Here is a 22,828-nt window from a genome sequence, read left to right as displayed (position 1 = left end):
TATCGATAGTAGAATCCTACGGATGAGTAAGAGTACACGTAAGCGGCAAGGCCGACCGAGCCGAGGGACTCCTACGCCTCCGGGATACGGATACCTCACTCATCACCTTCCGTAAAAGGTAACTCTCGCTCGGACAAACAATTCTGTTACCGACAAATAAGTCCAGATACTCGAAACAAGAGGAAAAGAAACGCAGCTTTACAACGCGATGACAGTATGTTTGGGCCTCGGTGGCCGCAAAAAACATATGCATACTACAGGCGAACAGATCCTGCAGACTTAGACGTCGATGGAGGGGGAGCAGCAGCACCCTCGGCGTCGACTCCACCTTCGGCGAAGTCCGACCGAGCCTCGGATAGCAACACGGGCGAAGGATCTCTGCTCCGAAGGACGACGTCAGCACCACGCACGGGCCATCGCCGCCAGGGTCTCTTCCAGGAGCCCGGCCCGAGCAGACGGCTCGGCCGGCCGCCCCGAAGCCTCAGCCAGCTATCCCCCGAGGACACCGGCCTGGCTCGTGCCTCGGCAACTCGACTCCGGCGCTGGTCCCGCCAGTGGACGGCCCGGCCAGGCTCCGGCCGACGAAGTATTCTTTTCGAGCCAACTCTGTCTCTGTCCACGCTGACACCGCTGCCCTCGGCCCCGGCTCACCGCAGAGCGGCCTAGGGTTCCTTTAACTAAGCAAGAGAAGCCTCGGGCGGCAAGGCTGACCGAGCCGAGGGACTCCTACGCCTCCCGGATACGGATACCTCACTCGTCACCTTCGCACGAGGCAACTCACACTTGGTTAAGCGGTTCAGTTACCAACAGGCGATTCCTAGTGCTTGAAATGAGGAAAAAACAAGGCTTCATGCCAAAAATACATACATGTTCAGGCCCCGACAGCCACAATGAACAGACACCAGCATTCAAGGTGCCATTACAAACGGAACTCCGGTTCCGCCCCCGCGGGTATGAACAACCTCCACACCGGAGAGCCTGTGGGACGACAAACTCCTGGTGGCTCGCCAGCGACCCCTGCAGCAGCAGCAACAGACCCAGGACGGACGCTGCCGCCAGAAGGCTCTCGTTCGCGTCCCCACTCAAGGGGCGCGAACCGGACATTAAAGCCAAAGAGCCGGAGTTTGGTCCGTGGGTAGCGCTGACGGGCTTGTCGGCGGAGAAGCTTTCTCCAGCTGCCACCACGTCAGCACCGACGACGGCGTCCACCAACACCGCACCAGCGAGCGCCGGCCGCCCCAAAGCGCACCAGCAGGTCCTCACTCCCATCCTCGCCACGAAAGCGAGGACAGAGGACGGAATGTTGCATCCTAGCTGGGCAGCAACAGTCCGCCTTCCCCGACATGGCTGGGGGACGCCTTCTCCGTAGAGCTGGAGGATGGTTTCTGCCGGGGACCATAATTAGGGGTACCCTCAAGACTCCTAATTCTCAGATGGTAACCCCCATCAGCACAAAGCTGCAAAGGCCTGATGGGTGCAACTAAGTCAGGGATCGGTCCATTCGAGGGATTCGATCATGCCTCGCCTGAGCCCAGCCTCGGGCAAGGGCAGCCGACCCCGGAGGATCTCCGTCTCGCCCGAGGCCCCCCTCCAGCGACGAACGTACTTCCGGCTCGCCCGAGGCCCAGTCTTTGCCAAGAAGCAACCCTGGCCAAGTCGCCACGCCAACCGACCAAATCGCAGGGGCATTTAATGCAAAGGTGGCCTGACACCTTTATCCGGACGCACGTCCTCCAGTCGACAGAGCCGAAGTGACCGCAGTCACTTCGCCGCTCCACTGACCGGCCTAACAGAAGGACAGCGCCGCCTGCGCCGCTCCGACTGCTGCGCCACTCGACAGAGTGAGGCTGACAGGCAGTCAGGCCCGGCCTCAGGCACCATAGGAAACTCCGCTTCGCCCGACCCAGGGCTCGGACTCGGGCTAAGCCCCGGAAGACGGTGAACTCCGCTCCGCCCGACCCAGGGCTCGGACTCGGGCTAAGCCCCGGAAGACGGCGAACTCCGCTCCGCCCGACCCAGGGCTCGGACTCGGGCTCAGCCCCGGAAGACGACGAACTCCGCTTCGCCCGACCTCAGGGCTCGGACTCAGCCCTGGCTTCAGCCGACGGTCTCCGCCTCGCCCGACCCAGTGGCTCAGACTCGACCTCGGCCACGGAAGACAGACTCGACCTCGACCTCGGAGGAGCCTCCACATCGCCCAACCTAGGGTGCGGACTGACCACGTCAACAAGAGGCGCCATCATTACCCTACCCCAAGCTGACTCAGGGTACAGGGAATAAGACCGGCGTCCCATCTGGCTCGCTCCGCCAGACAAATAATGATGGCGCCCCGCACGCTCTATGACGACGGCGACTCTCAGCCCCCTTACGGAAGCAAGAGGACGTCAGCAAGGACTCGACAGCCCCAACAGCTGTCCCTCCGCCAGGCTCCAGCGCTCCTCTGACGGCCACGACGCCACACGAACCAGGTGCGAAGACCTCTCTGGCTGCCACGATGGCATGTACTTAGGGCGCTAGCTCCCCTCCGCTAGACACGTTAGCACACTGCTACACCCCCCATTGTACACCTGGATCCTCTCCTTGCTCCTATAAAAGGAAGGACCAGGGCCCTCTTAGAGAAGGTTGGTCGCATGGGAGGACAGGGCGACGCGTAGAGTCCCTCACTCTCTCCCACGCGGACGCTCGTAACCCCCTACTGCAAGCGCACCCGACCTGGGCGCAGGACAACACGAAGGCCGCGGGTTTCCCCTTTTTTGCCTGTCTCCCTCCTTTGGTTCCCCCCTTCGTGCTCTGTCTCGCGCCGACCCATCTGGGCTGGGGCACGCGGCGACATTTCACTCGTCGGCCCAGGGACCCCCCGGTCTCGAAACGCCGACAGTTGGCGCGCCAGGTAGGGGCCTGCTGCGTGTTGACGAACAGCTTCTCGTCAAGCTCCAGATGGGCAGTCTTCAGCAACCTTTCCAGCCCGGGACGGTGCTCCGTTTCGGGAGTCTTGAGTTCATGTCCCTCGACGGCAGCTACGACATGATACTCCTTCCCCGCCATGCGACAACGACAATGGCGGCCGACAGCCCGCCCGCCGACGGCGGAATCGACGACGTCTTCCCCGCGTGGTGGAAGAACAACATTCGAGCTCACCCCGTCCTCTCCCCCGCCGACGGAGGAGGAGGCGGGGCAACCAAGGCCAAGCAGGAGGCAGCGCCTCGTCGGCTGTCGAGCGAGTCGACGGCGCCGGCGCCCCAACGGGGGCGCGTCGGGCATCGACCTCGCGTCTGAGACGAAGACGAGCGTCGTCTCCCCGCAACGCGCCAATCCCAAGCAAACGGACGACGCTAGCACGCTCGCGAAAGGCTTGCTGGGCGTCACCCTCGTACCTAAGACGACGGTGCAGTCAGTCCCTGACGTGACTTCATCACCGCCCGTCGACCAAGAGGTACCCACCGATTCCCATCTCATGCCTTTCGGATTCAGCCTCGACCCGCCAAGCGGCTTCGCTTTGGCGGACGCTCTCGTAGAGGCGTGTCCAAACCCTCTGGGGTTTCGTATGCGGTCACCCTGGGACTGGCTGACGGACGTCTCAACCTACGGGCCCTCAGGGTCCAAGGAAGATGACAAGCCCGACTTCCGTTAGGATTTCTCCGGACTTGGCAACCCCAGTGCCATGCGGGACTTCATGACCGCGTGCGACTACTGCCTTTCCGACTGTTCCGACGGTAGCCGCAGCCTCGACGACGAGGACTGCGGCCCAAGTCGTGAATGTTTCCACGTCGATCTAGGGGGTCCCTCCGAAGGCAACCATCTTGGTATGCCGGAGAATGATGATCTCCCTAGGCCTGTGCCTCGCGTTGACATCCTACGAGAGCTAGCTGTGGTCCCCATTCCGGCGGGGGGTCATGACCCACAGCTCGAGCAAATCCGCGGGGTGCCGGCCAAGCTCGACGAGGGAGCAGGAGCACTTGAGCCGATCCACCGGGACCTCGGGCAGGAATGGGCGGGCCAACCTCCGGTCGGAGAAATGCGTCATCTACCCCAGGGCTTCCAGCACCGCATCGCCGACGATGTCAGGATGAGGCCGCCACCCGCTTCTAGTGGGGTCGGCCAGAACCTGGCTGCAACAGCAATGCTTCTCCGTGCGATGCCAGAGCCATCAACCACTGAGGGGCGGCGAATCCAGGGAGAGCTCAAGAATCTCCTAGAGGGCGCCGTGGTCCGACGGGCCGAAAGCTCCGCCTCCCGAAGGCAGGGGTACCCCTCGGAACATCGCGCCGTGACTTCCCGATTCATGCGGGAAGCCTCGGTCCACACCGGGCGCACGCGCAACACAGCGCCTGCGGCCCCGGGTTGCCTCGGCAAGGAGCACCATCACCGCGACCGTCGGGCCCACCTCGACGAGAGGGTGCGCCGAGGCTACCACCCCAGGCGTGGGGGGCGCTACGACAGCGAGGAGGATCGGAGTCCCTCGCCCGAACCACCCGGTCCGCAGGCTTTCAGCCGCGCCATACGACGGGCGCCGTTCCCGACCCGGTTCCGACCCCTGACTACTATCACAAAGTACTCGGGGGAGACGAGACCGGAATTGTGGCTCACGGACTACCGGCTAGCCTGCCAACTGGGTGGAACGGACGATGACAACCTCATCATCCGCAACCTCCCCCTGTTCCTCTCCGACACCGCTCGCGCCTGGTTGGAGCACCTGCCTCCGGGGCAGATCTCCAACTGGGACAACCTGGTCCAGGCCTTCGCCGGCAATTTCCAGGGCACGTACGTGCGCCCTGGGAACTCCTGGACCTCCGAAGCTGCCGACAGCAGCAAGGAGAGTCTCTCCGGGACTACATCCGGTGATTCTCGAAGCAGCGCACCGAGCTACCCAACATCACCGACTCGGATGTCATCGGCACATTCCTCGCCGGCACCACCTGCCGCGACCTGGTGAGCAAGCTGGGTCGCAAGACCCCCACCAGGGCGAGCGAGCTGATGGACATCGCCACCAAGTTCGCCTCTGGCCAGGAGGTGGTTGAGGCTATCTTCCGGAAGGACAAGCAGCCCCTTGGCCACCCACTGTAAGATGCCCCCGAGGCGTCAACTCAGCACGGCGCCAAGAAGAAGGGCAAGAAGAAGTCGCAAGCGAAACGAGACGCCGCCGACGCGGACCTTGTCGCCGCCGCCGAGTACAAGAACCCTCGGAAACCCCCTGGAGGTGCCAACCTCTTCGACAAGATGCTCAAGGAGCCGTGCCCCTACCATCAGGGCCCGTCAAGCACACCCTTGAGCTATGCTTCGGCGCCACTTCCACAGGGCCGGGCCACATGCGGAGGGTGCCAGGGCCCGCGACGATGACAAGAAGGAAGATCACCAGGCAGGACAGTTCCCCGAGGTCCGCGACTGCTTCATGATCTACGGTGGGCAAGCGGCGAACGCCTCGGCTCGGCACCGCAAGCAAGAGCGTCGGGAGGTCTGTTCGGTGAAGGTGGCGGCACCAGTCTACCTAGATTGGTCCGACAAGCCCATCACCTTCGACCGAGCCGACCACCCCGACCACGTGCCGAGCCCGGGGAAATACCCGCTCGTTGTCGACCCCATCATCGGCGACGTCAGGCTCACCAAGGTCCTCATGGACGGAGGCAGCAGCCTCAACATCATCTACGCCGAGACCCTCGGGCTCCTGCGAGTTGATCTGACCTCGGTCCGGGCAGGCGCTGCGCCTTTCCACGGGATCATTCCCGGGAAGCGCGTCCAGCCCCTCGGACAACTCGACCTTCCCGTCTGCTTCGGAGCACTCTCCAACTTCCGAAGGGAGACCCTCACGTTCGAGGTGGTCGGGTTCCGAGGAACCTACCACGCAGTACTGGGGAGGCCATGCTACGCGAAGTTCATGGCCGAACCCAACTACACCTACCTCAAGCTCAAGATGCCGGGCCCCAACGGGGTCATCACTGTCGGCCCCACGTACCGACACACGTTCGAATGCGACGTCGAGTGCGTGGAGTACGCCGAGGCCCTCATCGCCGACCTGGAGAGCCTCTCTAAGGAGGTGCCAGACGTGAAGCGCCACGCCGGCAACTTCGAGCCAGCGGAGACGGTTAAATCCGTCCCCCTCAACCCCAGCAGCGACGCCTCCAAGCAGATCCGGATCGGCTCCGAGCTCGGTCCCAAATAGGAAGCAGTGCTCATCGACTTTCTCCGCGCAAACGCCGACGTTTTCGGGTGGAGTCCCTCGGACATGCCCGGCATACTGAGGGATGTCGCCGAGCACTCGCTGGATATCCGAGCTGGAGCCCGACCCGTGAAGCAGCCTCTGCGCCGATTCGACGAAGAAAAGCGCAGAGCCATCGGCGAGGAGATCCACAAGCTAATGGCGGCAGAGTTCATCAAAGAGGTATTCCATCCCGAATGGCTTGCCAACCCTGTGCTTATGAGAAAGAAAGGAGGGAAATGGCGAATGTGTGTAGACTACACTGGTCTAAACAAAGCATGTCTGAAGGTTCCCTACCCTCTGCCTCGCATCGATCAAATCGTGGATTCCACTGCTGGGTGCTAAACCCTGTCTTTCCTTGATGCCTACTCAGGGTATCACCAAATGAGGATGAAAGAGTCCGACCAGCTCGCAACTTCATTCATCACACCCTTCGGCATGTACTGCTATGTCACCATGCCGTTCGGCTTGAGGAATGCGGGTGCGACGTACCAGCGGTGCATGAACCATGTGTTCGGCGAACACATTGGCCGGACAGTCGAGGCCTACGTCGATGACATCGTAGTCAAGACGAGGAAGGCCTCCGACCTCCTTTCCGACCTTGATGTGACATTCCGATGTCTCAAGGCGAAAGGCGTGAAGCTCAATCCCGAAAAGTGTGTCTTCGGGGTACCCCGAGGCATGCTCTTGGGGTTCATCGTCTCCGAGCGGGGCATCAAAGCCAACCCGGAGAAGATCGCAACCATCACTAGCATGGGGCCCATCAAGGACTTGAAGGGCGTACAGAGGGTCATGGGATGTCTTGCGACTCTGAGCCGCTTCATCTCACGCCTCGGCGAAAGAGGCCTGCCTCTGTACCGCCTCTTAAGGAAGGTCGAGTGCTTCACTTGGACCCCTGAGGCCGAGGAAGCCCTCGGGAACCTAAAGGCGCTCCTCACGAATGCGCCCATCTTGGTGCCCCCTGCTGCCGGAGAAGCCCTCTTGATCTACGTCGCCACGACCACCCAGGTGGTTAGCGCCGCGATTGTGGTTGAGAGACGAGAAGAGGGGCATGCATTGCCCGTCCAGAGGCCAGTCTACTTCGTCAGCGAGGTACTGTCCGAGACCAAAATCCGCTACCCACAAGTTCAGAAGCTGCTCTACGCGGTGATCCTGACGCGGCGGAAGTTGCGACACTACTTCGAGTCTCATCCGGTAACTGTGGTGTCATCCTTCCCCCTGGGGGAGATCATCCAGTGTCGAGAGGCCTCGGGTAGAATCGCAAAGTGGGCGGTGGAAATCATGGGCGAAACAATCTCGTTCGCCCCTCGGAAGGCCATCAAGTCCGAGGTCTTGGCGGACTTCGTGGCTGAATGGGTCGACACCCAGCTCCCAACAGCTCCGATCCAACCGGAACTCTGGACCATGTTCTTCGATGGGTTGCTGATGAAGACAGGAGCAGGCGCGGGCCTGCTCTTCATCTCGCCCCTCGGAAAGCACCTACGCTACGTGCTACGCCTCCATTTCCCGGCGTCCAACAATGTGGCTGAGTACGAGGCTCTGGTCAACGGGTTGTGGATCGCCGTCGAGCTAGGGGTCCGACGCCTCGACGCTCGTGGTGACTCGTAGCTCGTCATTGACCAAGTCATGAAGAACTCCCACTGCCACGACCCGAAGATGGAGGCCTACTGCGATGAGGTTCGGCGCCTGGAAGACAAGTTCTACGGGCTCGAGCTCAACCACATCGCCCGGCGCTACAACGAGACTGCGGACGAGCTAGCTAAAATAGCCTCGGGGCGAACAACGGTTCCCCCGGACGTCTTCTCCCGAGACCTGCATCAACCCTCCGTCAAGATCGACGACGCGCCTGATCCCGAGGCACCCTCGGCCCAGCCCGAGGTACCCTCGGCTCAGTCCGAGGCACCCTCGGCTCAGCCCGAGGCACCCTCAGCTCGGCCTGAGGCACCCTCGGTTCAGCCCGAGGTACCCTCGGCCCTCGAGGGTGAGGCACTGCGCGTCGAGGAGGAGCGGAGCGGGGTCACGCCTAATCGAAACTGGCAGACCCCGTACCTGCAATATCTCCACCGAGGAGAGCTACCCCTCGACCGAGCCGAAGCTCGGCGGTTGGCGCGGCGCACCAAGTCATTCGTCTTGCTGGGAGATGGGAAGGAGCTCTACCACTGCAGCCCCTCAGGCATCCTCCAGCGATTCATTTCCATCGCCGAAGGTCAGGAACTCCTACGAGAGATACACTTGGGGGCTTGCGGCCATCACGCGGCACCTCGAGCCCTTGTCGGAAACGCCTTCCGACAAGGTTTCTACTGGCCAACGGCGGTGGCCGACGCCACTAGAATCGTCCGCACCTGCGAAGGGTGTCAGTTCTACGCGAGGCAGACCCACCTGCCCGCTCAGGCTCTGCAGACGATACCCATCACCTGGCCTTTTGCTGTGTGGGGTCTGGACCTCGTCGGCCCCTTGCAGAAGGCACCCGGGGGCTACACGCACCTGTTGGTCGCCATCGACAAATTCTCCAAGTGGATCGAGGTCCGACCCCTAAACAGCATCAGGTCCGAACAGGCGGTGGCGTTCTTCACTAACATCATCCATCGTTTCGGGGTCCCGAACTCCATCATCACCGACAACGGCACCCAGTTCACCGGCAGAAAGTTCCTGGACTTCTGCAAGGATCACCACATCCGGGTGGACTGGGCCGCCGTGGCTCACCCCATGACGAATGGGCAAGTGGAGCGTGCCAACGGCATGATTCTACAAGGACTCAAGCCTCGGATCTACAACGACCTCAACAAGTTCGGCAAGCGATGTATGAAGGAACTCCCCTCGGTGGTCTGGAGTCTGAGGACAACACCGAGCCGAGCCACGGGCTTCACGCCGTTCTTTCTAGTCTATGGGGCCGAGGCCATCTTGCCCACAGACTTAGAATACGGTTCCCCGAGGACGAGGGCCTATGCTGACCAAAGCAACCAAGCTAATCGAGAAGACTCGCTGGACCAGCTGGAAGAGGCTCGGGACATGGCCTTGCTACACTCGGCGCGGTACCAGCAGTCCCTGCGACGCTACCACGCCCGAGGGGTCTGGTCCCGAGACCTCCAGGTGGGCGACCTGGTGCTTCGGCTGCGACAAGACGCCCGAGGGCGGCACAAGCTCACGCCTCCCTGGGAAGGGCCGTTCGTCATCGCCAAAGTTCTGAAGCCTGGAACATACAAGCTGGCCAATAGCCAAGGCGAGGTCTACAGCAACGCTTGGAACATCCAACAGCTACGTCGCTTCTACCCTTAAGATGCTTTCAAGTTGTTCGTATACCTCGTTCCTACACAAAGTTTAGTCATCAAGGAAGGGTCAGCCTTGCCTCGGCAAAGCCCGACCCTCCCTCGGGGGCTAAAAGGGGGCAACCCCCTCTGCGTCGAATTCTTTCCTAAAAAAAAAGGATCCTTTCCGGCAGAATGTCTTTCGTGCTTTTCGACTACTTCGAAAGCGGATCCTGAAAACAACGGAGTACACGTAAGCAGCCAAGGCTGACAGAGCCGAGGGACTCCTACGCCTCTGGGATACGGATACCTCACTCATCACCTTCTGCGATAAGTAACTCGCGTTCGGATAAGCGATTCCGCGGACCGAACAAGTCTTCACGCTCGAAAGCTCCTCTGCCGAAACGATTCTTCGGGCCTTCTCGACTGCGTCGATGGCGGAACCCTATGGACGGGCAAGAGTGCGCGTAAGCGGCAAGGCCGACCGAGCCGAGGGATTCCTACGCCTCCGGGATACGGATACCTCACTCATCACCTTCCGTGAAAAAGCAACTCTCGCTCGCACATACAACTCTGTTACCGACGAAAAAGTCCAGATACTCGAAGCAAGAGGAAAAGAAACACAACTTTACAACACGGCGAGGGTGTGTTTGGGCCTCGGCGGCCGCAGAAAACACACACTACAAGATAATCCGATCCTGCAGGCTCGGGTCTTGACAGTTGAAGGGAGAAGCAGCACCCTCGGCGTCGACTACACCTTCGGTGAGGTCCGACCTAGCCTCGGACGGCGACGCGGTCCGAGGATCTCCACTCTGAAGGACGACGTCATCATCACGTCCGGGCCATCGCCGCCAGGGACTTCTCCGAGAATCCGGCTCGAGCAGGCGGCTCGGCTGGTCACCCCGAGGCCTCGGCCAGCTGTCCTCCGAAGACATCAGCCCGGCCCGAGGCCTCGGCAGATCAACTCTGGCGTCGGTCCCGCTAACGGACGACCCGGCCAGGCTCCGGCCGGCCAAGTCTTCTTTTCAAAGCCAACTCTGCCTCTGTCCGTGCTAACACCGCTACCCCTGGCCTCGGCTCATCGAAGAGCGGCCGAGGGGTTCCTTTAACTAAGCAAGAGAAGCCTCGGACAGCAAGGCCGACCGAGCCGAGGGACTCCTACGCCTCTGGGAAATGGATACCTCACTCGTCACCTTTGCACGGGGCGACTCACGCTTTGTGAAGCGGTTCAGACAACCAACAGGCGAGTCTTAGTGCTCGAAAATGAGGAAAAAACACGGCTCCGCGCCAAAAATACACACATGTTCAGGCCTCGACAGCCACAATGAACAAAAGACAGGCATTCAAGGTGCCATCACAAACAGAACTCCGGTTCCGTCCCCGCGGGTATGAACAACCTCCGCACCGGGGAGCCTGCGGGGCGACAAGTTCCGGGCGACTCGCCGGCGACCTCTGCAGCAGCAGCCATGGTCCCAGGATGGACGCAGCCACCGGAAGGCTCTCGTTCGCGTCCCCGCTCAAGGGATGCGAACCAGCCATCAAAGCCAAAGAGCCGGAGGCCGGCCCGTAGGCGGCACTGACGGCCTCGACGGTGGGGAAGCTTCCTCCGGCCGCCACCACGTCAGCACCGACTCCGCGCCGGCAAACGCGGGCCGCTCCGAAGCGCACCGGTAGGTCCTCGCTCCCACCCTCACCACGAAAGCGAGGAAGAGGGCGGAATGTTGCATCCTAGCTGGGCAGCAACAGTTCGCCTTCCCCGGCATGGCTGGAGGACGCCTCCCCCGCAGAGCTGGAGGATGGTTTCCACCACCAGAAGCTGGAAGAGGAGGTGGCCATCCGACCCGTGCGGGAGGTAGAGCCCCAGCTCGCCTCGCTCTCCGCCCCACCAAGAATGATGAACATCCTTGAAGCTGAGGGCGGGACCAAGATCGCATCCCGGTTTGCCTCTCCCCATCTAGGGGCTGGTGGTCACCGTCTCGGGTGACCACCGGCGAGGGGATGCAGCCGGGCCGCGTGATGAAAATCCTTGAAGCCGAACGATGGCTGAAAGGTACCAACTCCCGGAGAGTTGCGTTCCTCCAACGACAAGGCGGAAGGGCTGCGGGCATCCCCCATCCGGGGGCTTGGAAGGTGGAAAGACACGATGCATAAGGGAGCGCGAAGACATGGTCGCCTTTCAAGGGGGTCACCCTCCTTTTAAAGGCGACTCTCCCTACCTGCGTCCCCAGCCGTCGTGGGCTGAGTCTTCTCCAACACGCTCCAAGGTCCTCCCCCTACGGCGCGGGGGCTGGGTCCCACACGTCATGCAAGCTGGCCTAGGGCAGAAGAAGCCAAACCGCCACGCGCGGTGCATGCAACCGTCCAGCGGTTACAAGCGCCCCTCCACTTTCGCCCAGACCAGCGGACGAAAGGGCGGGCAGCCATGCAGGCGACATGCAACCACGCCAAGTGGGCGCACCTCTCCGACTTTCAACACGCCCAGCATGGAGGCCCACGCCCACGCGTCATGCAACCGGCGCGCCGGTCGCTATGTGCAAGCAACTGCATCGCCACTCGCACCACTACCGCGCCTCCTCGACTGCGGAACCAGTACCGCGACTCGAGGTGACCCAGCGCACGACCCAGCAGCGCCAGCCTGGCGCGACGGCCAATACGGCCAAAAATGGGCCGGCAGTAATGGCGGTGGCAGGCGGGCAGGAGCAACAGTCACGTCGTCAGCCAAGCTTATGTCCCATCCGGGGGCAGCGAGAGAACCCTCTCTCACGGCGTGAAGACAACGCGCCCGTGTTCCGTTCCTCGAACAGCTCGCGCACGCGCAACGGCCGCCCCGCGAACCACTCGCCCCGTCGCATTAACTCCACGGCGGGACAGGCGGCGCCTCTGGCAGGAGAAGCAAGCGACGCTTCGCCTTCGCCATAATGACCGCGTCAAAAAAGGTATGCCGCGTCGTTCGATTTCGTATCCTTTTTCTTTTCCTCTTTCTCTCTCTTACAACAGGGACCGGGAAAGGGGGATACCCCGAAAAGGATCCTTCTCCGTGAAGGAAACAGGCTCCGAGCCTCCCTACTAATCAGAGGTTCGAAGGCTAGCCCCTCGGAAGGGTTTAACAGCCGCCTCAGAGCGCGTGGGCTCCACACCCACTACTGGTCATAGGTTCGAAGGCCGGCCCCTCGGAAGGGTTCAACGGCCGCCTCAGGCCACTCGGGCTCCGCGTCCACTACTGATCAGGGGTTCGAAGGCTGGCCCTCAAAGGGTTCACAGCCGCCTCAGACATAGAGCGAGGGATGACCATGGGTACGTTCGATACATAACCAAGGCTCGGGCTACGCTCCCGAGGTACCCTAGGACATTTCCGAGACCAGCGGGAACGATCTTGTAATGGAATCCCATCAGAGGGAGGCATCGAGCCCTCGGACCCCGTCGACAGGGGACCGGGTCCGGCAGATCACCCGCAGGTACTTTTGGGCATGCCTCTGGGCCTCTAGCCGACCCCTAGCAAATGGGGCACGGACGTCCGCTCGGATTACCCGTCAGCAGCTCACCGGAGACACCATGTTCGGCGCCCTCCGAGGGCAACATGGCGCTTTCCCCCTCTCCTCCTTGCGGAAAGGCGACGCAGGGGCGTATGTAAAAATGTCGAGTCTGTCCCTGACTGTTCTCTCGCCCTGTGCAGAGGCTCGGGGGCTGCTCTCGCAAACCCGGCTCCTGCCAAACCGTTGACAGCGTCAACATACCAGCCCGAGAACTTGTGACCCGACCGTGCACCCGGGCTACGGCCAGCTCGCATGAGGGAACGACCAGACCAGCCGAAGCATTGCGCGAGGCATTAAGACCTCGGAGGAGTCAAACCACTCCTCCGAGGCCTCGGGGGCTACACCCGGCGGGTGCGCTCGCGCGCACCCACCGGAACAAAACGCAACCGAGAAAGGCTGGTCCCCTTGCAAAAAAGTGCGACAAAAGCCTCCAAGCGAGTGTTAACACTCCCTTCGAGGCTCGGGGGCTACTGTCGGGGACCATAATTAGGGGTACCCTCAAGACTCCTAATTCTCACCTGGTAACCCCCATCAGCACAAAGCTGCAAAGGCCTGATGGGTGTGACTAAGTCAGGGATCGGTCCATTCGAGGGACTCGATCACGCCTCGCCCGAGCCCAGCCTCGGGTAAGGGAAGCCGACCCCAGAGGATCACTGTCTCGCCCGAGGCCCCCCTCCAGCAACGAACGTACTTCCGGCTCGCCCGAGGCCCAGTCTTCGCCAAGAAGCAACCCTGGCCAAGTCGCCACGCCAACCGACCAAATCGCAGGGGCATTTAATGCAAAGGTGGCCTGACACCTTTATCCTGACGCACGTCCTCCAGTCGACAGAGCCGAAGTGACCGCAGTCACTTCGCCGCTCCACTGACCGGCCTGACAGAAGGACAGCGCCGCCTGCGCCGCTCCGACTGCTGCCCCACTCGACAGAGTGAGGCTGACAGGCAGTCAGGCCCGGCCTCAGGCACCATAGGAAACTCCGCTTCGCCCGACCCAGGGCTCGGACTCGGGCTAAGCCCCGGAAGACGGCGAACTCCGCTCCGCCCGACCCAGGGCTCAGACTCGGGCTAAGCCCCGGAAGACGGCGAACTCCGCTCCGCCCGACCCAGGGCTCGGACACGGGCTAAGCCCCGGAAGACGGCGAACTCCGCTCCGCCCGACCCAGGGCTCGGACTCGGGCTCAGCCCCGGAAGACGACGAACTCTGCTTCGCCCGACCCCAGGGCTCAGACTCAGCCCTGGCTTCAGCCGACGGTCTCCGCCTCGCCAGACCCAGGGGCTCGAACTCGACCTCGGCCACGGAAGATAGACTCGACCTCGACCTCGGCGGAGCCTCCACATCGGCCAACCTAGGGCACGGATCGACCACATCAACAGGAGGCGCCATCATTACCCTACCCCAAGCTGACTCAGGCTACGGGGAACAAGACCGGCGTCCCATCTGGCTCGCTCCACCTGACAAATAATGATGGCGCCCCGCACGCTCTATGACGACGGCGGCTCTCAGCCCCCTTACGGAAGCAAGAGGACGTCAGCAAGGACTCGACAGTCCCGACAACTGTCCCTCCGCCAGGCTCCAGCGCTCCTCCGACGGCCACGACGCCACACGAACCAGGTGCCAAGACCTCTCCGGCTGCCACGACGGCATGTATTTAGGGCGCTAGCTCCCCTCCGCTAGACACGTTAATTAGCACACTGCTACACCCCCATTGTACACCTGGATCCTCTCCTTGCGCCTATAAAAGGAAGGACCAGGGCCCTCTTAGAGAAGGTTGGCCGCACGGGAGGACGGGGCGACGCGTAGAGTCCCTCGCTCTCTCCCACGCAGACGCTTGTAACCCCCTACTGCAAGCGCACCCGACCTAGGCGCAGGACAACACGAAGGCCGCGGGTTTCCCCTTTTTTGCCTGTCTCCCTCCTTTGGTTCCCCCCTTCGTGCTCCGTCTCGCGTTGACCCATCTGGGCTGGGGCACGTGGCGACATTTCACTCGTCGGCCCAGGGACCCCCCGGTCTCGAAACGCCGACAGTTTCCACCCCCAGAAGCTAGAAGAGGCGGGACGCCAGCCCACGCGAAGGCAGGCCCCGGCTCGCCTCGCTCTCCGCCCCAGCAAGGATGATGAAGATCCTTGAAGCTGAGGGCGGGACTGAGGTCGCAGCCCGGCTCGCTTCTCCCCACCATCAAACTGGTGGTCACCGTCTTGGGTGACCACCGGCGAGGGGATGCGGCCGGGCTGCCTGATGAAAATCCTTGAAGCCGAGCGATGGCTGAAAGGTACCAACTTCCGTGAAGTTGCGTTCCTCCAATGACAGCAAGACGAAAGCGACGCGAGGGCTCCCCATCCGGGGGCTCGGAAGGTGGAAGGGCGCGATGCATGAGGAGAGTGCGAAGACATGGTTGCCATCCAAGGGGGTCACCCTCCTTTTAAAGGCGACTCTCCCCACTTGCGTCCTCAGCCGGCGCGGACCGAGTCTTCTCCAACACGCTCCAAGGTCCTCCCCCTACGACACGTGGGCTAGGTCCCACGCGTCATGCAAACTGGCCTAGGACGGAAGGAGCCAAAACCGCCGCGCGCGGGGCGCACAACTGCCCAGCGGTTACAAGCATTTCTCCACTATCGCCCGGACCAGCGGGTGAAAGGGCAGATCGCCATGCAGGTGGCATGCCACCGCACCAAGGGGGCGCACCCTTTCGACTTCGACGCGTCCAGCATGGAGGCCCAGGCCCACACGTCATGTAACCGGCGCGCCGGTTACTACGTGCAAGAAACTGCACCGCCAATCGCGCCAGTACCGCGCCTTCTCGACTGCGGAACCAGTGCCGCGACTCGAGGTGACCCTGCGCATGACCCGACAGTGCCAACCGAGCACATCGGTCACAGGTCAGTCAGCCGTGGGAGAAGGCGCGACGATCGATACGGCCAGAAATGGGCCGGCAGTAATGGCGGTGGCAGGCGGGCGGAAGCAGCGGTCAAGTCGCCTGCAGACTCATGTCCCCTCCTGGGACATCAAGAGAGCCCTCTCCCACGGAGTGAAGACGACGCACCCGTGTTCCGTTCCTCGAACGGCTCGCGCACGCACAACGGCTGCCCTGCGAACCACTCGTCCCGTCGCATTAACTCTGCGGCAGGACAGGCGGCACCTCTGGCAGGCGAAGCAGGCGACGCTTCACCTCCGCCATAATGACCGCGTCAAAAAAGGTGCGCCACGTCATTCGATTTCATATCCTTTTCCACTTCCACTTTCTCTCTCTTGCCACAGGGACTGGGAAAGGGGATACTCCAAAAGGGATCCTTCTCCGCGAAGGAAGCAGGCCCCGAGCCCCCCTACTGATCAGAGGTTCGAAGGCTGGCCCCTCGAAAGGGTTCAACAGCCGCCTCAGAGCACTCGGGCTCCACGCCCACTAGTGGTCAGAGGTTCGAAGGCTGGCCCCTCGGAAGGGTTCAACAGCCGCCTCAGGCCACTCGGGCTCCGCGCCCACTACTGATCAGGGGTTCGTAGGCTGGCCCTCGAAGGGTTCTGACAGCCGCCTCAGAGCACGCAGAGCGAGGGATGACCCTGGGTACGTTCGATACATAACCAAGGCTCGGGCTACGCTCCCGAGGTACCCTAGGACATTTCCGAGACCCACGGGAACGATTTTGTAACGGAATCCCACCAGAGGGAGGCATCGAGCCCTCGGACCCCGTCAAAAGGGGACCGGGTCCGGCGAATCACCCGCAGGTACTTTTGGAGCGCGCCTCCGGGCCACTAGCCGACCCCTAACGAATGGGGCACGGGCGTCCACTCGGATCACCCGTTAGCAACTCACTGGAGACACCATGTTCGACGCCCTCCGAAGGCAACATGGCGCTTCCCCCCCCCTCCTCCTTGAGGAAAGGCGACGCAGGGGCGTATGAAAAAAGTCGAGTCTGTCCTTGACCGTCCTCTCGCTCTGTGCGGAGGCTCGGGGGCTGCTCTCGCAAACCCGGCTCCGGCCAAACCGTTGACAGCGTCAACATACCAGCCCGAGAACTTGGGACTCGACTATGCACCCGGGCTACGACCAGTTCGCATGAGGGAACAACTAGACCGGGCCAAAGCATCACGAAACGCGCTAAGACCTCGAAGGAGTCAAACCACTCCTCCGAGGCCTCGGGGGCTACACCCACCGGAATGAAACACGACCGAGGAAGGCCGGTCCCCTTGCAAAAAAGTGCGACAAAACCCTCCAAGCGAGTATCAACTCTCCCTTTGAGGCTCGGGGGCTACTGTCGGGGACCATAATTAGGGGTACCCCCAAGACTCCTAATCTCAGCTGGTAACCCCCATCAGCACAAAGCTGCAAAGGCCTGATGGGCGCGATTAAGGTCAAGGCTCAGTCCTCTCAAGGGACACGATCTCGCCTCGCCCGAGCCCAGCCTCGGGCAAAGGCAGCCGACCCCGGAGGATTCACGTCTCGCCCAAGGGCCCCCTCAAGCAATAGACACACCTTCGGCTCGCCCGAGGCCCAGCCTTCGCAGAGAAGCAACCTTGGCCAGATCGCCACGCCAACCGACCGTATCACAGGAGCATTTAATGCAAGGATCGCCTGACACCTTATCCTGACGCGCGCTCTTCAGTCGACAGAGCCGAAGTGACCGCAGTCACTTTGCCGCTCCACTGACCGACCTGACAAGAAAACAGCGCCGCCTGCGTCGCTCTGACTGCTGTGCCACTCAACAGAGTGAGGTTGACAGTAGCTAAGTCCAGCCATGGGCGCCATAGGAAGCTCCGCCTCGCCCGACCCTAGGGCTCGGCCCCCGTCTCGGCCTCGGAAGATGGACTTCGCCTCGCCCGACCCCAGGGCTCGGACTCAACCACAACTCAGAAGACGACGGACTCCGCCTCGCCCGACCTCAGGGCTCGGACACAGCCTCGACCTCGGAAGACGGTCTCCGCCTTTCCCGACCCCAGGGCTCGTGCTCAACCTAGACGCTGGACGACGAACTCCGCCTCGCCCGACCCCAGGGCTCGGACACAGCCTCGGCCTCAGAAGACGGTCTCCGCCTCGCCCGACCCGGGGCTCGGACTCGACCTCGACCTCGGAAGACGGACTCGACCTCGACCTCGGAGGAGCCTCCGCCTCGCCCGACCTAGGGCTCGGACCGACCACGTCACAGGGGGGCCATCATTACCCTACCCCTAGCTAGCTCAGGCTACGGGGAACAAGACCGGCGTCCCATCTGGCTCACCCCGGTAAACAAATAATGATGGCGCCCCGCATGCTCCGTGACGACGGTGGCTCTCAGCCCCTTACGGAAGCAAGGAGACGTCAGCAAGGATTCGACGGCCCTGACAGCTATCCTTCCGCAGGGCTCCAGCTCTCCTCCGACGGCCACGACATCACATGAACAGGGTGCCAAAACCTCTCCGACCGCCACGACGGCATGTACTTAGGACTCTAGCTTCTCTCTGCTAGACACGTTAGCACACTGCTACACCCCATTGTACACCTGGACCCTCTCCTTACGCCTATAAAAGGAAGGTCCAGGGCTTTCGTACAAGGAGGTTGGCCGCGCGGGGGAACGGGCCGGCGCATAAGGCTCTCTCTCTCTCTCTCCCACGCGGATGCTTGTAACCCCCTACTGCAAGCGCACCCGACCTGGGCGCGGGGCAACACGAAGGCCACGGGTTTCCCCTTTTGCCTGTTTCTTCCCCCCTTCGTGCTCCGTCTCACGCCGACCCATCTGGGCTGGAGCACGCGGCGACAATTCACTCGTCGGTCCAGGGACCCCCCCGGGGTCGAAACGCCGACATTACCCGTGCGCATAACCCCAGATTTGTTAAGTCGTCTAGGCAAACAATTTCTAGAGATTTAATTAAACATTACAATGGTCGAATGGAGAGAGTAATTGAAACTTTGAAGTCTTCAGTTTCATCTGTGGCACTAACTTTTGATATTTGGTCTGGTAAAGCCAAAGAAGATTATATTAGCGTTGTTGCCCATTATGTGAATTCTAATTGGGGTTTGGAAAAACGACTACTGGGTCTTAGGCCTATTGAGTCTGCACATACTGGTTCTAATATTGCTGAACATATTTCTATGGTAGTAGATGATTATGGAATAGTAAATAAAATTTTTGCAATTACCTTAGATAATGCTTCTTCAAACAAAACTGCTATGTCTCTTTTTCAACCTATGTTTACTGGTTACCTTGACTTTGGCTGCAATGATATACTTGACTTAGATGATGGTGATGCTTTGAGCTCTATATTTTTGCATCAAAGATGTGCTTGCCACATTATTAATCTTATTGTTAAATCTGGTTTGAAGCGCTTGAAGCCTTATCTTAATTATTTTAGAACTGCTGTTACTTTCTTGAATGCTTCTAATCAACGTATTGCTGCATACAAAATTGTTTGTTTGAGTCAGGGTGTTCGCCCTCGTAAATTTGGTGTTGACATGGATGTTAGATGGAATTCTACTTTACTTGATGCTTAAGCATATTGTTCCATACAAAAGCACATTTTCTATCTTTATCCAAAGCAACCATCCACTCAGTTCAGATGGTTCTCCGTTGTTAACTGATAATCATTGGTACATTGCTGATAAGTTGTTGTCTTCTCTTGAATTGTTCTATGATTCAACTGTTGCATTGTCTGGTCTTACTACCCTACATCTCCATTAATGTTGCATCATATACTAAAAATTGGTAGACATCTAAATGCTTTTGAGAATGATCATCTGTTCAGACAAGCTATTATTCTTATGAAAAACAAGTTTCTTAAATACTGGAGGAAAATCCCCATTCTTTATGCATTTGCTTTCATTTTGGACCCAAGAGCAAAGATGAGGGGGTTTCATAAACTTATTCTTCGATTGTCTACTCTTACTGGTACTGATTACTCTAGATTTCCACATTCCACTCGTTCTAAATTAACAAAGATATTTAAGTTGTATGAATGCAAGTATGGTGAAACACTCTTGCGTGGACAACATGTACCAACAACTGGAGGTGAATGTAAGGCAAAAAAAGGCATGGGATGATATTTATGGTGATGGTGATATTATGGGTGGGTTTGTTGCAAGAGGATCATGTAATTCTGCTCCTGTTGCATCTACTGCAGCTTCCATCTCCGAGCTGTCTTCATACCTAGACAGTGATACTATCACCCAATTTGGTGCAGATTTCAATATTCTTAATTGGTGGCAGAGGCATAAACTCACTTATCCTGTTCTTGCTCTCCTTGCTAAAGATGTTTTAACTGTTCCTGCTTCTACCATATCTTCAGAATCTACCTTTAGTCTTGCTGGAAGGGTACTTGAGGAGAGACGACGACGACTTACAATAGATATGGTTGAGGTCTTATCTTGTATTAAGGATTGGGAGCTAGCAGATAAGCATATGCAAAATACTGTAGAGAAGGAGACAAAGGAACTCGAATCAACCTTTGAGAACATGTACCTTGATGTTGAAGATAGTAGAAACAGTAGGGAGAAAGACAAAGAGGGGGAAACTGGTCCTGAAAGAGGTTCAACTTAGGAGCTGGTTGGACTCTTCTTTGTTTACTTCTGTCTGCTATGTTTTACTTTTCTACTGATGTAATAAACTTAATGACACTTGAACAATTAGGAGCTGATTGTACTCTTTTCCTTCTGAGGGTTTTCTCACGAGGTGTGAGTTTTTACCTAGGAAGGTTTTTAATGAGATAGCATTGCACTAACAGCTCCAGTATTATTCAACTTATCTTGCCTTCTGATTTTTTGCTTGTTGGTACTGTGATCTTGATATCAGATTATGTAAGTGTAACTGCTGTCAGGTTATGTGTGTAATTGTGATCTTGATTCAGATTATGTGTGTAAGTGTAATTGCTGTCATATTATGTGTGTAATTGTGATCTTGATATCAGATTATGTGTGTATGTGTAATTGCTGTCAGATTATGTGTGTAATTGCTTTTTACTGTTATCCGGGCTAACATGCGGCATGATACTTTTAAGCCCACCGGGGTGGAAGCCCGGTATGGCCCGTTTAGAGGGTCTTCATGTCGTGCTTGGGCTTTAAGTCCGGCCCGTGGGCGGGCACGACCCGGCCCGTTACTGTCTGCATGCCGGGCCAGCCAGGGCACTATCCGTGTCGGACCTGACCGTGCCCGGGCCAGGTTAGCCCAGCACGCTCATTTGGACATGTATAGTTTATACCAGCCCCACTGCACGCAGCTATGGTCACGTTAGGTCAAACCAATGTGCGAAATAGGTTATGTGGGTCCGAGCATTATGTTTAATTTTTTGTAGGATCATCAATGGACCCGATAAAAATGGTGTGTGGATCCGAAAAATCATGGCGCATGGCTGGCTCCTCGGTTGGGCCAATTGAGTTTGGGTGAAGCTTCACACTATGTGTTATATAGCATATGTATATACGTGTGTTTGTGTATACGGGATACGGCAGCATTATTTGTCACTCTACAATCTAGATAAAGCTTCACCCAGCGTGTAATAATTGAAGATCTCTTAGTAATTATCGCTGGGTGAAACTTCACCTAGGTGATGAATAGCGTGCATATGTATATGTACGTACGATAATAAACCAGTATATATCTATAGTCCATATTTCATACTACACGTATATATTCATAGTCCATTACAGATTATCTATATCTATATATTTATTAAAAACAAATTTGTAGAGACATAATAATCTAAGTTTTAAAGATCTAAATCTAACTATTGTTAGACTGTAAACTGCAGGACATCGTGTAATACAAAGCTAGCTTAGAGTTCCTTTAGAATGCAGGAATTTTAGAGGGATCATACATGAATTTTACAGAAACTAGTTCATTTTATAGGAAAAACACATGAAACAAAAAAAATCCCGTTTTCCAAAAGGGTCCTTAAGTTTGAAGCCGATAAGTTTCAATTATTAGTCTTTGAGCCTAGAGATGACTTGTTTGCTAACTATCTTCAAAAATATGAATAAGTCAGTCAAATCAAGCCATTAACAAATTGAGTCGGGCTATCGAGCTGTGATATAGGGAGTATTTAGGACTACTCTATTCTAGCTTTAGCGTAAAGTTGTAGTTTATAGAAGTGATTGAGACTGCTCTAGGTTGAAGCTCAAGTGTGAAACTGTAGTTTATAATATAAATTTAAATAGTTTAAAAATATTTTAAATATAAACAATAAACAAAAAGGAATCTTCTAAAAGTTCACAACTCTAGCTATATGATTTTTGGAGCACATAATAACCTACTTTTCCAACTCTACCAAATTTTATAGATCTAGAGCAGTCCCATAAAAAATAAATAGTTTAGAATATATTTTTAATCTAAATAATAAATAAAATGAATTATCTAAATCTATACACCTTTTAAGTGTGAATTTCTTCGTGGGTCCTCTCCTTAGCGAATAATACCAGTACGAGAACTAAACTTTAGTTTGCTAATCAAGTCATCTTTATTTATGTTATACAAAGGACATTTATGTTATAAAAAGAATAGATATTGTATATATGTATATATTAAAAGCTTCCTTGTGGTTTTGGTGGTTTGGATGACAACCCAATTAAAGGACTAACAGGAGTTGATAAGTGTTAAATAGGTACTTAGTGCAAAGCTTACATGGTTCAACACAAGTGAACAAGTGTGATGGTACAAAGACTGGAATGTTTATGGATAACAGACGTCACAAGTAAGATGAACTTTGTCTAAGTGAGACTCAGTGTGTGTAACTCGGAGACAACTGATCAAGCCAAGGATGGAGGCAAGAAGAGCTTCGAGGTACTGAGTTCACGGGAGAAGGTCAAGGAGATCGAGGAACCCAAAGCCAGGGTGAAGAAGAAGACTTGCAAAGTCAAGGTTGATCGAGTTGAGAAGAGATATGACACATCGAGGATCACGACTTA

The sequence above is a fragment of the Zea mays genome, chromosome 5 (assembly GCF_902167145.1).
Source record: "Zea mays cultivar B73 chromosome 5, Zm-B73-REFERENCE-NAM-5.0, whole genome shotgun sequence".
NCBI classification, from domain to species: Eukaryota; Viridiplantae; Streptophyta; class Magnoliopsida; order Poales; family Poaceae; genus Zea; species Zea mays.
The sequence above is the reverse complement of the archived record's forward strand: the minus strand, read 5'-3'. Positions refer to the sequence as shown.